The sequence below is a fragment of the Nicotiana sylvestris genome, chromosome 12 (genome assembly GCF_000393655.2).
Source record: "Nicotiana sylvestris chromosome 12, ASM39365v2, whole genome shotgun sequence".
NCBI lineage: Eukaryota > Viridiplantae > Streptophyta > Magnoliopsida > Solanales > Solanaceae > Nicotiana > Nicotiana sylvestris.
In genome coordinates, this window is record NC_091068.1 from 167,735,647 (window position 1) to 167,750,340 (window position 14,694).

Consider the following 14,694-nt stretch of genomic DNA (forward strand, 5'->3'; position numbering starts at 1 on the left):
GGAAACGCTTCGCGATCGCGAAGAACAAAATCCAAGCTGCCAAAATATTACTCTACGCAAACACGGATAACCCTATGTGAAAGCAACTCACAAAAAACAGACCTACTCTATCACAACCCTCTTCACGCGATCGCTCTTCACGTGATCGCAAAGAACAAAGCGCATGACCCAAGCTTTTTTCCTTTCCTCTTTGCAAACGCGACTTAACCCACACGTTCACGATTCACTGACTCTCCAACATATGCGATCGCAGACCCTAGCTTGTGAACGCATCAAACAAAAATTACCAGCTGCCACAACAACACTTCGCGAACGCAATCCTCCTCTTGCGATCGTATACAAGAAAACCAGCACCAGCAAAATCAGAAATCTTCCAAGGTTTAAAATGCGCCGAACATGATCCGAATCACACTCGAGGCCCCCAGGAGCTCAACCAAACATACCAACAAGTCCCAACACATCATACAAACTTGATTGAAGCATCAAAACACATCAAACAACACTAAAACCATGAATCATGTATCGATTCAAGCCTAATGAACTTATGAACTTCTAACTTCTACATTCGACGCCGAAACCTAGCAAATCAACTCCGATTGACCTTAAATTTTGCACACAAGTCATAAATGACACAACAGACCTATTCAAATTTCTGGAATCAAAAGATAAGCCTGGTAACTGCAAAGTCAACTCTCGATCAAACTTCATAACTCTCAAAACTTCTTATTTTCCAACTTTTGCCATTTCAAGCCAAAATCAGCTATGGACCTCCACATCACTATCCGGGCACACTCCTAACTCCAAAATCACCCTACAGAGCTATCAAAATTGTCAAAATGTCATTCCGGAGCCATTTACACATAAGCTAACATCCGGTCAACTCTTTCAATTAGGCTTTCAACATTGAGACTAAGTGTCCCAATTCAATCCGAAACATCTCCAGAACCAAACCAAACCACCCCGGCAAGTTACATAACAACAATTGAGCACATAATAAGCAGTAAATAGGGAAATGTGGCTACATCACTCAAAATGACTGGCCGTATCGTTACATCCTTTCCCTCTTAAACAAATATTTGTCCTCAAAGAAGTCTAGAATCATAACTGGAGTCTCAAATAGGTATGGATATCTACTCTGCATCTCCCGCTTGGTATCCCAAGGAGCCTCCTCGACTGGATGACCTCTCCACTGCACCTTCACTAAAACTATGTTCTTTGACCTCAACTTTCGAACCTGCCAATCCAAAATGGACACCGGCTCCACGTCATAAGTCAAATCACCATCCAACTGAACCCTGGTGAAATTCAAAACATAAGACGGATCGTCGACATACTTCTGGAGCATGGAAACATGAAACACTGGGTGAACACTCGATAGACTAGGAGGCAATACAAGCCTGTAAACCACCTCTCCAATCCTCTCAAGCACCTCAAAAGGCCCAATATACCGAGGGCTCAACTTTCCCTTCTTATCGAACCTCATAAAACCCTTCATGGGTGAAGCTCTGAGTAATACCTTCTCTCCCACTATGTAAGCAATATCACGAACCTTTCGATTGGCATGGCTCTTCTATCTAGACTGCGCCATACGAAGCTGATCCTGAATTAACTTAACCTTTGTCCAAGGCATCCTAAACCAAGTTAGTACCCAATAGCCTATCCTTACCTGACTTAAACCAACCCATCAGAGACCAACACCATCTACATACAAAGCCTTATATGGAGTCATCTGAATGGTCGGTTGGTAGTTGTTGTTGTAGGCAAAATCTGCAAGCGATAGAAACTAATCCCAAGAACCCCCAAAATCTATGACACAAGCACGTAACATATCTTCCAATATCTGAATAGTGCGCTCAGACTGTCCTTCAGTCTAAGGGTGGAATGATGTACTCAACTCAACTCGGTGCCTAACTCTTCCTGCACTGCTCTCCAAAACTATGATGTAAACTATGTGTCCCAATCTGAAATGAAGGACACCAGCACACCGTGAAGGTGAACAATCTCACGAATGTAGATCTCATCCAACCGCTGTGAAGAATAAGTAGTCCCAACATAAATGAAATGCATGGAATTGGTCAACCAATCCACAATCACCCAAATAGCATTATACTTCCTCGAACTCATAGTGATCGTAGCAGGTTTTGAATGCTGTTTTTAGAATATCTGAGCCTCGAATCTTCAACTGGTGATTATAACAACCTAACTGGTTATTTTGAGAGTTGTAGCCCCATTCCCCCCCCCCTTTTTGCTCTTTTTGTACTCTACAACTATTATATGAATTATCTGGTTGGTTGGTTCGGGTTCGAAGAGATTTTAGAATGAATTGAGACACTTAGTCTCTTAATTGAAAGCTTAAGTTGGAAAAGTTGACCGGATATTAATTTATGTGTAAATGATCTCGGATTTGAATTTTGATGGTTCTGTTATCTCCTTTAGGTAATTTTGAACTTAGGAGCTTGTCCGGATTGTGATTTGGAGGTCCGAAGTGGAATTAGGCTTGAAATGGGAGTGGACCTTTTGATATCGGGGTTGGATTGGATTTCCAGAAGTTAGAGTAGGATCGTGGTGCCATTTGTGACTTGTGTGCAAAGTTTAAGCTCAATCGGACGTGATTTGATAGGTTTCGGTGTCGTTTATAGAATTTGAAAATTTCAAAATTCATTAGGTTTGATCTGAGTGCAATTTGTGTTTTTGATGTTGTTTGAGGTGATTTGAGGATTCGACTAAGTTTGTATGATATTTTAAGACGTGTTGGTATGTTTGGTTAAGGTCCCGGGGGGCTCGAGTTGATTTCGGATGGTTAAATGGACTTGGATTTAATTAGAGGGTAGTTGAAGTTTTTGACCACTGTTGGTGTAATTGCACATGCGGAGTGGGCACCACATGTGTGAGCTAACAGAAGCGGGCAAGGCCAAATGGAGCAGGGGTTGCAGGTGCGAAGAATTTCCCGCACCTGCGAAGCCGCAAATGCGGATTTGGAGTCGTAGAAGCAGAGGCAGTTGGGGGATAAGTGACTTCCATAGAAGCGAAGCTTTCACCATAGAAATGGGACCACAGAAGCAAATTTTTGGTCGCAGGTGCGAAAGACCTGGGCAGAATAAATAAATACAAGGTTCTGAGATTTTTCACCATTTCCATCATTTTGAGCTTGGACTTTGGAGGTTTTTGAAGAGACTGTTGAGGTAAGCCCATTGTGTTTATTTTTCTTCATTAATGATGTTTCCCCACTGATTTTCCACCTAGTTGGTGTGTTTTCAGGTGAAATTTGGGGGTTTGAGCTAGGGATTTGGAGAGTGAATTTTGGGAATTTCAATGACCATTTGGTATCAGATTTTGGTAACTTTGGTATGCTTAGACTCGTGAGTCAATGGGCTTTCGGATTTTGTGACTTTTTTCAGATTTCGAGACGTGGTCCCGGGGGCCAGGTTTGAGCCAATTTCGGATTTTGGCTTATAATTTCATATTTTTCTTGTGGAATTGATTCCTTTAGTCTGTATTGATTGTATTGTACTATTTGTAGCTAGATTCAGGACATTTGGAGGCCGACTTGCGAGGCAAAGACATTTTAGAGTAGAGTTTTGCTCGGATTGAGGTAAGTAACAGTTTTAAATATGGTCCTAAGTGTATGAAACCCTGGATGTTGTGTTATGTGATTATTTTGGAGGTGACACATATGCTAGGTGACGGGCGTGTGGGCGTGCACCATGGGAGTTGTGACTTGGTCCATTCTGTCAAACTGTGAAGTTGAATAAACTTGTTTTTAGCTATATTCTCTCCATGTGTTATAGAAATTTGACTGTAAAGCATGCTAGAAACCATGTTTAGGCTATGTGTTGGTACTGTTGGGACCCATAGAGGCCGTGTTACATGTTGAATTGCCTGCTAAATGCTATTTGTACTTAGTCTCAGTTTTTATTCGTATATCATATCTCAGTCTCTATTATTCTTGTTGGCACATCATATCATTGTTGTTTGAGCTGATTTTTATGATTTCTGAGAGCCTGAGAGACTAGAGAGATTGATGACTGAGTGAGGCCGAGGGCTTGATTGTGAGGATATTTATGGGATCGGTATGCATGTCGCATCATGTTTAATTGATTTATGCCATGATTGGATTGATATAGCGCTTGGGCTGTAGGAGCCCCTTCATAGTCTATACATATTCCCAATGAGCGCATGTACCTACTGAGTGCGAGTGTCGAGTGTTGAGTGATCGTGACGATTGACTGACTGTGAGGAATGAGTGATTGTGAGGTTGGAGTGCGTGGGAGGACTGAGTGATTGTTGCCCTGAGAGGCTGTATATGATTTCATTGTGGTTGCACATAGTTGCATTATATCACTGTTTTGAAAACTTTTGAAAGATATTTTTTGTCTCACCTCGATTTGCGTGCACACTATAGACGCATTTCTAGAAAGCTTTTATGTGAAATCTAAGAAAAAAATAAGGAAATTGGCTTTTAAAATTTATTAAAGTTGACTTTGGTCAACATTTATGGTAAACGAACTCGGACCCATGATCAGACGGTCTCGTAGGGTCCGTATAGTAAAATATGAGACTTGGGTGTATGCCCGTAATCGAATTCCGAGGTCCCAAGCCCAAGAAATGAATTTTTTAAGGAAATTATTTAACTGAAATTATAAGAGTTTTTTGAAAAGAAAAGATATTTGAAATTGATGGTATCGGGCCCGTATTTTGGTTCCGGAGCTCGGTACAGGTCTTATATAATAATTAAGTTGAATCTGTGAAGTTCGGTAAGAATCGGAGTTCGTTTAGTATAAATCAGACTATTATTTGAGAAAATAAAAATTTTGATGTTCTTGAGTGATTTTATGAATTTGAGTTTAATTCATAGTTAATAATGTTATTTTGATGAATTGATTGCACGAGCAAGTCCGTATGATGTTTTTGGACTTGCGTGCATGTTTGGTTTGGAGCCCCGAGATCTCAGGTGAGTTTTGGATAGGCCGCGAAGTGTTTTGAACTTAGGAGCAACAACTGATATATTGCAGGTCTGCAGGCTTCGCATTTGCGAAGCCTGGCTCGCAAATGCAAGCTTGTATTTGCGACTAACTATCACATTTGCGATGACTGGGCAGGGGGTGACCTTCACATTTGCGAAGTTCCATGTCATAAAAGCGACTCAAGCAGAGATCGGAATTGCGAACATTTGTTCTCATTTGCGAAGTAAACAGAGGCAGGCCTACCTCGCATTTGTGAATCCTGGGCCGCATTTGAGAGTTTGCATTTGCGAACCTGACTTCGCAAATGCGATATCTGCACTTGTGCGAATTATAACTTAGACTAAATTACTTCATTTTTCAAACTCCCTCAAACCCTAAGCTCTCTTGGGCGATTTTCTAAAGGAAAGTTCTTCTCCAAATCAATTGTAAGTCGTTTCTAACTCATTTTCTTCAATCTATAACATCTTTTCACATGATTTCAATTCAAAATCAAGGTTTTTCATGGGGAAATTGGGTGTTTTTGGGTAGAACTTAGGATTTTTCGATTTTTGGGGATTTGGACCTCAATCTGAGGTCCGATTTTAAAAACAAATTATATATTTGAGTTCGTGGGTGAATGGATAATCGGGTTTTGGTTCGAACCTCGGGGTTTGACCATGTTGGCCCGGGGTCGATTTTTGACGTTTTGGGAAAAATACTAGAAAACCTATTTTCATGCATTAGACAACAACAACAACCACAAGAACTGATTTATTTAGCATTTATTAATGTTATTAAGTGAACTGTGGCTAGATACAAGCGAATTGACGGTGGAATCGAGGGGTAAACCAATAGTTGAGGCTTGATTGTGTTCGTGGCATTGAGGTAAGTGTTTGGCCTATCCTTAGTTTGAAGGAATAGGGGTCTTGGTCTTATTTGCTATGTGTTAATTGTTGAGTACGATGTATAGGTGTGGTGAGGAGTATCTATATGTCTGTGTCAAGCATGCCCATGAGTCTTAAACTATGATTGATGTGACTCTGTTTTGTATTGTTCATGCTTAATATGATGATTTCTAATGTTGAACAAGGTTTATGGAAGTATTCTTGGTAATTGAATGTTGTAGAGCATTGGCTCAAGTTGAGAATTGAGTTGTGAAGTAATTTGAGGAAAAGAGAAGAGGTTTATGATATTGTCTCCCTTGTCGGGATGTTATTGCTTTTGATATTTTTTCCCTTGCCGGGATGTTATTGCTCATGATATTGTTTCCCTTGTCGGGATATTATTGTTATACTAGTGTTCCCTTGCCAGGATTCTATTGTGATTTTACTGATTCCCTTGCTCGAATTGCTTTGTGATTGTTGCTTGGGTAAGGTTAAGTGTAAAAGTACGAAGGGTGATGCCGTGCATGATATTTGTGAGTGAGTGTTAATGCACGAAGGGTGATGCCATGCCGATATTGTAAATGTAAAATCACGAAGGGTGATGCCGTGCCATGATATGAGTGATAATGCATGAAGGATAATTCCGTGCCATGATTATGTGAGGTAAAAGCACGAAGGGTCATGCTGTACCGATTATATTGATTCTTATGGTGTGGACGAGAGTAAAAGCACGAAGGGTGATGTCGTGCACTTGTCATTGATTTTCTTATTCTTACTTATAGTTGAATTTTGGTGTTCTGTATGTTTCTTTACTGAATTTTTATCTGTACATGATATTCCCCCGAGCAAGTTTCCCCTTCCCATCTTTAACTGCTAGTTTATGTCATTATTATTGTTGTATATGGTATAACTACACAGGTTTATTTGGTAGTTTTGTCTTAGCCTCGTCACTACTTTGTCGAGGTTAGGCTAGACACTTACCAGCACATGGGGTCAGTTGTGTTGATACTACACTCTGCACTGTGTGCAGATTCCGGTGCTGCAGCTTTTGGATCACAGTGAGGTTGCTGCCTTCAGTCCAGTGGCGGAGACCCGAGGTAGTCCTGCAAGCATCCGATGGCCTTGGCGTCTCCTTTTATCTTTCCATACTGTTTCTTTTATGTATTTCAGAGACAACTTTGTATTTATCTTTTAGACCACTGTTTGTAGTATTCATAGATAGTTCGTGACATTGTGACACCAAATTCTGGGTAGAGTTGTATGTTAGATTCTACAGTAGTATATGGTTAAACTATTGGTTTTCGTCTTCCCTATTTCTATTTATTATAATTATTCCGTTGTTGATCACCTGTTGTATTGAACTTTTAAAAAGGCTAAGTAAAAAGGTTAATGAATCTATAATACTCGGCTTGCCTAGCTTTCATGAGTAGGCGCCATCATGACTCCCGAGGGTGAGAAATCCGGGTCGTGACAAGTTGGTATTAGATCTCTAGGTTGCTTAGGTCTCACAAATCACGGACAAGCTTAGTAGAGTCTGAGGGATCGGTACAGAGACGTTTGTATTTGTCCCCTAGAGGCTACATAGTTAGGAAAACCATCACATCTATTCTTTCATATTGTGCGACTTGATTTCTCAATACTAATTGAACTTCCACACTGTTCTTTCGCAGATGGTGAGAACACGTACCGCTTCATCAACTGACCAGTAGCCCAAGCCCCCAGTAGCAGCTCTAGTGAGGGGTAGAGGTCGAGGCCATGCAAGGTCCCGAGGTAGAGGTAGGGCTCAACCTAGAGCTCGAGCAGCAGCACCAGTGGCGGAGCCTCAGGTAGAGTTTGACGATGAGGTTCCAGACCAGACAGTTCCATCAGGACCAGCTCAGGTCCCAGAGGGGTTCATCGCCACCCCGGTACTACAGGATGCTCTGGTATGTCTAGTGGGCCTTATGGAGCGTGTCGCCCAGGCAAGCTTGCTTCCTATAGCACCGGCCGTCTCTCAAACTGGAGGAGGAGCCCAGACTTTTGCTACTCGCACTCTGGAGCAGACTGCTCCCCAGTTTTAGACTATAATAGCTCAGCTAGTTGGGGTAGATCAGCCAGGTGTTGTGGCATAGACTGGAGAGGGACCAACTATGTCTGTTGATGCCTTCTAGAGATTGGACAGGTTCACCAAGCTTTTCATTACTACTTTTGGTGGTACATCTTCTGAGGATCCTCGGGATTATTTGGACAGCTATCATGAGGTTCTACGGAACATGGGGATAGTGGAGACCAATGGGGTTGAATTTCCTGCTTTTCATTTGTCTGGATCTGCCAACACTTGGTGGAGAGATTATTGTTTAGATAGACCAGCTAGGTCACCAGCTTTGACTTGGGATTGGTTTTCTCAGCTATTTCTGAAGAAGTTTCTTCCTATCACTCAGAGGGAGAACTATCGGAGGCAATTTGAGCGTCTCCAGTAGGGTTCTATGACTGTCACTTGGTACGAGACCAGATCCATTGACTTGGCCTGTCATGCTCTTCTTATACTTCCCACTGAGAGAGAGAGAGTGAGGAGGTTCATTGAGGGACTCGTTCAGCCTATTCAATTGCAGATGGCTAAGGAGACGGGGAGTGAGATTTCTTTTCAGGATGCGGCCAATGTGGCCAGGAGAGTTGAGATGGTTCTATCACAGGGGAGTCGTCAGGGGTCTGACAAAATGCCTCGTCATTTGGGCAGGTTCAGTGGTGCCTCATCTAGAGTCAAAGATTCTTTTGGTAGGGGCCTGTTTACAGTGAAAATGGTAATAACAATTAAATTTGATTTAGTGGTTCTAAAAATACGTGATCTATTTTTATGTTAGTCGTTAGGCAGTTGATGCTATGTGAAAGGTTTAGAAATGAAATAAGAGCTTAAGAATGAGGTGTTAATCAAACCGAATCACTGTCAATTGTGGCTTTGAGCCTGCCTATTCGAGTGCCTTGAGGTCGAGTCTGAAGCTCGGTTTGGGAGCTATCAAAGGCGATCAATGGCGAATAACAATTATAAATAGATCAAGGGCGGATCTTTAAGGCCAATAATAAGCAATAAATGACTAACAATGAATAAAATCACAATAAATGCGGGCAATAAATGATGTAATAAGATCAAGAGAATATGTTAGAGAGTAGAGGGAATGTTCTTGTATATTTAGTATGGAGCAATAGAACCTTACAAAATGAAAAGGATCCCTTTATATAGGAAGGGAAATCCCAACATAGTACAAATACATTAATTACAAAGATATGGGCTGGTACTGCCATTTAATGCCTTGATTCGCTTATCCGACTAGACCACTAGACCTAGCCAGTCGTAAGTACGTGTCTTGGGAACTTCACCCTGATCTACTGAGGCCATTAATTTTATTGCCTCGGGGGCGATCACTAATCATATTGTCTCAAAGCAGAATTGTCGAGAATTCTCGGAGTCGATTACTGGAAACCCTCAAGATGACATGAAATCAGGCCATCGATTTCCATCGCATACAGATAGTCCCTATGTTTCCTAGAACAAAGTGATAGGAAATGATCATGAGCCCCCACTCCGTAAGCATCATCGCTATGATGTCAGTTCATCAGAGCATTAAATGCGATACTCAAAAAGCCGCACAAGGGTCGCTGTCAAACACGATTATCGATAATTCCACGAACTGCTATTGGTTCGTCCTTTTCGCTGCCCACATAGTTCCTATAAATGCATCAACTGTTTGACAATCCATACTTTCACAATATCTTCAAATTCCCAAGGCTAAATCCATTCCTTTTCGCACTCTTTCTTTCTCTATTCTTGATCCTGTGCCTACTTTCTCAAAAGAGTTTTGCCACTATCATGGCTAGAACTTCCAAGATAGTTCCTTAGAAAGACGAGTCTGCCTCTTTATCCGAGCATCCAAAGGAAAGCCCAAAATGATACCCACCATCGAATAATGTACTCCCATCGGGTTTGACATGACGAAGGATTTTTCCATCGACAAACCTTTATCTATACTGGGCTGGTGCGAACACGTGTCCCGATACATTAGCATAGTGACCGATGTGAAGAAAGTGAAGAAATAGTACCGATGGGGAAAGACAGTACTGGTTGAGATACCCTATTCCAACGAGAGCATAATAGATTATAAAGATGGTTTCCTTTATGTATATACTTACGCGTTCACTTTGAGTGTGATCGATTCTTCTAACCCTTCTCCCTCAGAGATAGATCCAGTTATTCTTGATTTCTGTGACAAGTACCAAGTGACGCTTGGTCAAATCTATTCATATTTCTGGAGAGTAGTCAACATGATCCGCCACTTCTCTGATGGGGTCGAGGGTGAGACCTTTACCCTCGACCATCTGATCATATTATATAGCCCTCGATTCTATCGAGGTTTGATTAAGCTTCATCACCGATCCAAAAAATCATTTTTCTTGAGCACCGATGAGGACAAGGATCGAGGGTGGATAAGAAGGTTTGTCCGAGTGAGGACCTCAGACATCATCCCAGCCGGGAGGATGCCATTGTTGGACAAGTGGAATACACAGTGTAAGTACTTTTCCTTCGAACATGCTCTGTGACCCTCTTACCCCTCTTCCAAAAAATGATTTCCCCTTGGCTTTTGCAACTACCGCTTGGTACCCTGAAACGGTTCAGGATTTGCTGGGATGGATCAAGCGGTTGGATACTTCATTCCCGTATCTTATAAGGTCTTGGCTTGACCTGGACAAAACGCGGTGGGTGTCTAAGAACCATGGTAGGATTCCTCTTGTCGCTTTCACTATGTTTTTGCATTTCTTTCCCATATCCTTTATGCTGAGAGACTTCGGTCATTATGCTTGCGTAGGCCTTGGTGACGGAGTGCGGATAAGACCGCCTTCTGATGTTGAGGTAGGGACCTCGAAGCCTGACAAAGGCAAGAATAGGAAGAAAAGTTCGGCCGCTGAATCCCCGATGGAGAAGAAAGCTAAACTCAGTAGATCTCAGGACGAAGTCGAGGTCTCATCTTCAGCCTATGGAGTGGGCTCCGATGATGAGGGTGATGATGGAGATGACACCCTTTTGGTACAAAAGAGAAAGCTGGGCATGAGAGCTCCCCAAATGTCCGAGCCGAAGGGCTCTGAGTTGGGGTCGGCTAAATTGGCTGGAGCATGTGCCTTGGAGGGCCTCGAAGAGGGTGTGGGCATAGCCCCCGAGCCTTCGTCTGATCGCATGTAACCTCCGATAGAGAGGCTATTGATGAAGGTTTTGGAGGGTCTGGGCCTGAAGCTTTTCGGGGGCAGGAGTTGCCTCTTGGCAACAACGATTCCCTGGGTGGCCTTAATTTGGGACCTCAGGTCTCCTTCGGGGAGTTAAGGGATGCTCAGGATCCGAATGCTGCCAATACGGGGGTTCCTCTCAAGGGGGAGGAGTGCTTGGCAACATTTTAGATGATATTGACGATGTCAGTGAGAACATCGATCTCGCTACCTCTAGCGTCATCAAGGGAGAGGTTCCAGCAGCAGGTGATAGTTGTTTATGTTTATTTCCTTAGTCTTCAAGCATTGTTCCTCATTTGCCTAACTCTTCTATTTTGCTGTATTCTAAGGAGATGTATGACCATGCCCTCTCTAGGTTCCGAGAGGAGCTTTTATGCCATGAAATAAGCTCAAGAGGCTTACCTCGAGACTACAGGAGTCGGAGGCCTCTTTTGCCCGAAAGGAGAAAGAGCTGGGTGAACTTCGGGCGAGTTTGGACGGAGTGCTCAGAGAAAATGCTGGCCTTGTGGAACAGGTAATTCATTACTCGTAAACCCGTTCGTTGTTCCTGCAATTTCAAGGTTTGTTGACTTACATTTTCTTTTGTAGATCAGTTAGAAGAATAGGGAGATCCTCGAGCTGAGGAAGCAAAATGAGGCAGTGACCTCGGAATTGATGTCGACTCAGGGTCTTCTCCAAAATGCTCGAAAAGATATCGTCGTGATATCCATGGCCAAGTTCGAGGTCGAAGGGAATGTTGCCACTTATTTGAAGGATGCGCTACTGCAAATTAAATAGCTCGAAATATATCGAGAAGGCCGAGCAAAAATTGATTCAGGCTATCGGTCATGCTGGAGCAAAGGCGATGAGGGAAGCCTTAGAGGAAGCCGGTGCCGAAGGTGTTGATCTCTCAACTGAGGTCGAGAAGGCCCGAGAATTGGAGGAAAACTGGGAGCTTTTAGTTGCTTTGGACGAAGGTCCCAGAGATGGTTCGGTGGGTAGTGGCGATGAAGAGTAGGCCTGCGTCGTTTTAGATTTTCCTCTTTTTTTTATGTATATATTCCCGGGGAAACGATTCTTATAAAGACTCCCCATGTAAATATTTTTTGGCAATGCAAGAGAACCTTTTTGCTTCAATCATTCTTGTGGAATTAGCCTTTGAATTTCGATGTTGGATGTTTGGAGCTCGTGCTCGGGACAATTGGGGCTCCCAAGATCGGATTCTATCTCGAAATTAGGTCGACAACTCCTTTGGGGACGACACCTGTGATAACAGGAAAATCTTCGGGGTCCCGATACCTCCCGTACTTCGCGCGATAGCAACGTTCATATGACCTAATAGTGGGACCCCGGGGGGGGGGGGGGGGAGGGCAGTACATTTCCCAAAAAATGTGACTCTGTCATGGCCAGAATTAATTGGTCCTCTGGGTAGGTGACCAGTCATTTTCCTGCCTTTATATATTCACTTGCTTACTTCTCAAATGGAGATTATGCTATTCAGAGTAACCATTTCTTCCATAGAGATTTGTTCGTCGTGCCGGTTCTCTCGCCATTTCGTCTTAAAGCCTTGGCCCAAACCTTCATCCTGCTCTTCCTGTTTTACCGTACTCATGGATGCTACATCGACATCCGCCCATCAAAGAGAGGGGAGTTCTGCCTCTGTTCTATGTCCGGTCAGTGGAACAATGCCGGTACCCGGTGAACGAGCCTCGAGGTGTTTTGTCTCGAGGAGAGACTTTACATTGGAGAGACCCCTCAACGTTTAGGGACATTGGGAGCACGTATCGAGGTTCATCTCCTCAATAAGGGTGGAACACCTCGAGGTGATTAGAAAAGATTGCGGATGGAGAGAAGAAGTGGTGCTACAGGTACCTTCCCCGGAGGAGAATATCATGACCCATGTCGAGGGGTTTTTGAGCGTGTATACACATCCCTTTATGTCGGGTTCCCCTGACAGGGTAGTGCTTGAGTTCTGTAGGAGATATCAGGTTATCCTGGCTCAGGCTCATCCATCCCTCTGGAAGATAGTGCTGATGATAAGGTACTTTATGGATAAGTCCAGGCTCGAATTCACCCTTAGCCATCTCGTTAGGTTATATCGGCCGCTGCATTATCGGGGCTTGATTTCCCTATGGAATCACTCAGTCCCCTGCCATTAATGACGAAGAGGACAAGGACCGGGGGTGGATGAGCTGGTTCATTCGGGCACGAATAGTCGACATTATCCCTGGAGAGTTCTTACCATTTCCTGAGAAATGGAATTTTACACGTAAGTGGCGTACCTATATTTTTATCGCTTTTCCCTTAGCGGGGGTGGACTTCATAAAGATGTTTTTTTATATTATTCTTTGTAGCGATTCCTTGGTTGCCAAGTGAGATCCTTGATTTGGCTGAATAGTCCCGCAAGCTGGCAGCTTGTTCGACCTACAATAAGCACAGGTGGCGAGACCTGTCCAAGGGGAGATGGGAGGAAAAGCATCACGGTAGGCGTTTAGTGGCTTATTTTCTCAGAAAGGTACCTTCCCTTTTAGCACACTAACTCTGTCGCCGTAGGTGTTGGAGATTTTTACGAAATAAGACCATGCCACCTGGAGGAGGAGAAGAGATTGCCGACCTCGGAGTCGAGGGTTGACAAAAAATGGAAAGAGCCTTCGATGTGCGAGGATGCTCATGGTGGGGCAAGTCCTTTTCTGAGGTTTAAAAGAGGCGATTCAGCCGATCTTCCGACTTCAGAGGCTTCTATTTCTGAAAGATCATTTCCCATTCCCATTGAAGGTATTTTGAGGAGCAAGGGTCATGCGACACCTTCCTCTTTTTCTACCAAGGGCGCTTCGGGGGATACTGGGCCATCAGACATTGGCTTGGCCTTTGGTGAGGCTCAACGACTTGGCTTTATGGTAAGTTTCAGTAGCCGGTATATGCTTATCTTGGTTTCGTGCCCTTCCTTTCTTATTGAATTTTCCTTTGTAGGCCTTTGAAAAGCTTAAGTCCGAGCTGCTTCACCATGAGGCCAACTGCGAAAAGCTTCGGATAAGGAGAGATCCCTTAGGCTCCTTTGTAAGAGAAAGGAAGGTGAGGTGGTATACTTGCAGTGTGAGGCAGATAGAAGTCGGAACTGTGAAAGCCGTCTCGAAAGAGAGGTAACCTGTATTTCAGGTTGATGTATGCCCCCTTTCATTTTCAAAGATTAATTCTTCGATATTTCAGTTGGAGAGCAAAACGGAGTAGCTAGAACGTCTTTGGGGCGAAGTCGGTCGGGCCAAATGTGAGCTTAACCAGTTGAAGGCTCGAGTAGATGTCCAAGTTGTGACCAAGGAGGATGCTTTGGCTAAGGCTTCTGCTCTCGAGGTGCAAATCTGGAATGCTCATGCAAATGATTCTGTCCGAGCGAATATGATCACAAGGCTCGAATCGAGCCTTTGAAGGCGAAGGCTGAGGTGGTGAATGCCCAAGCCGAGGCTGTAATAAGCCACACTAGGGCAGACTAGACGTGGCGGCCTATTTTAAGGGCACTGCTTATGGTAGATCTGAGCTGAGGGAAGCTCTTGATCATGATAACAATAGTAAATAGTACGTGAAGTGTAAATCTCGGAGGGAGACCCTCGAGGAAATTCATGCCAGGGGCTTCGACCTCTCGG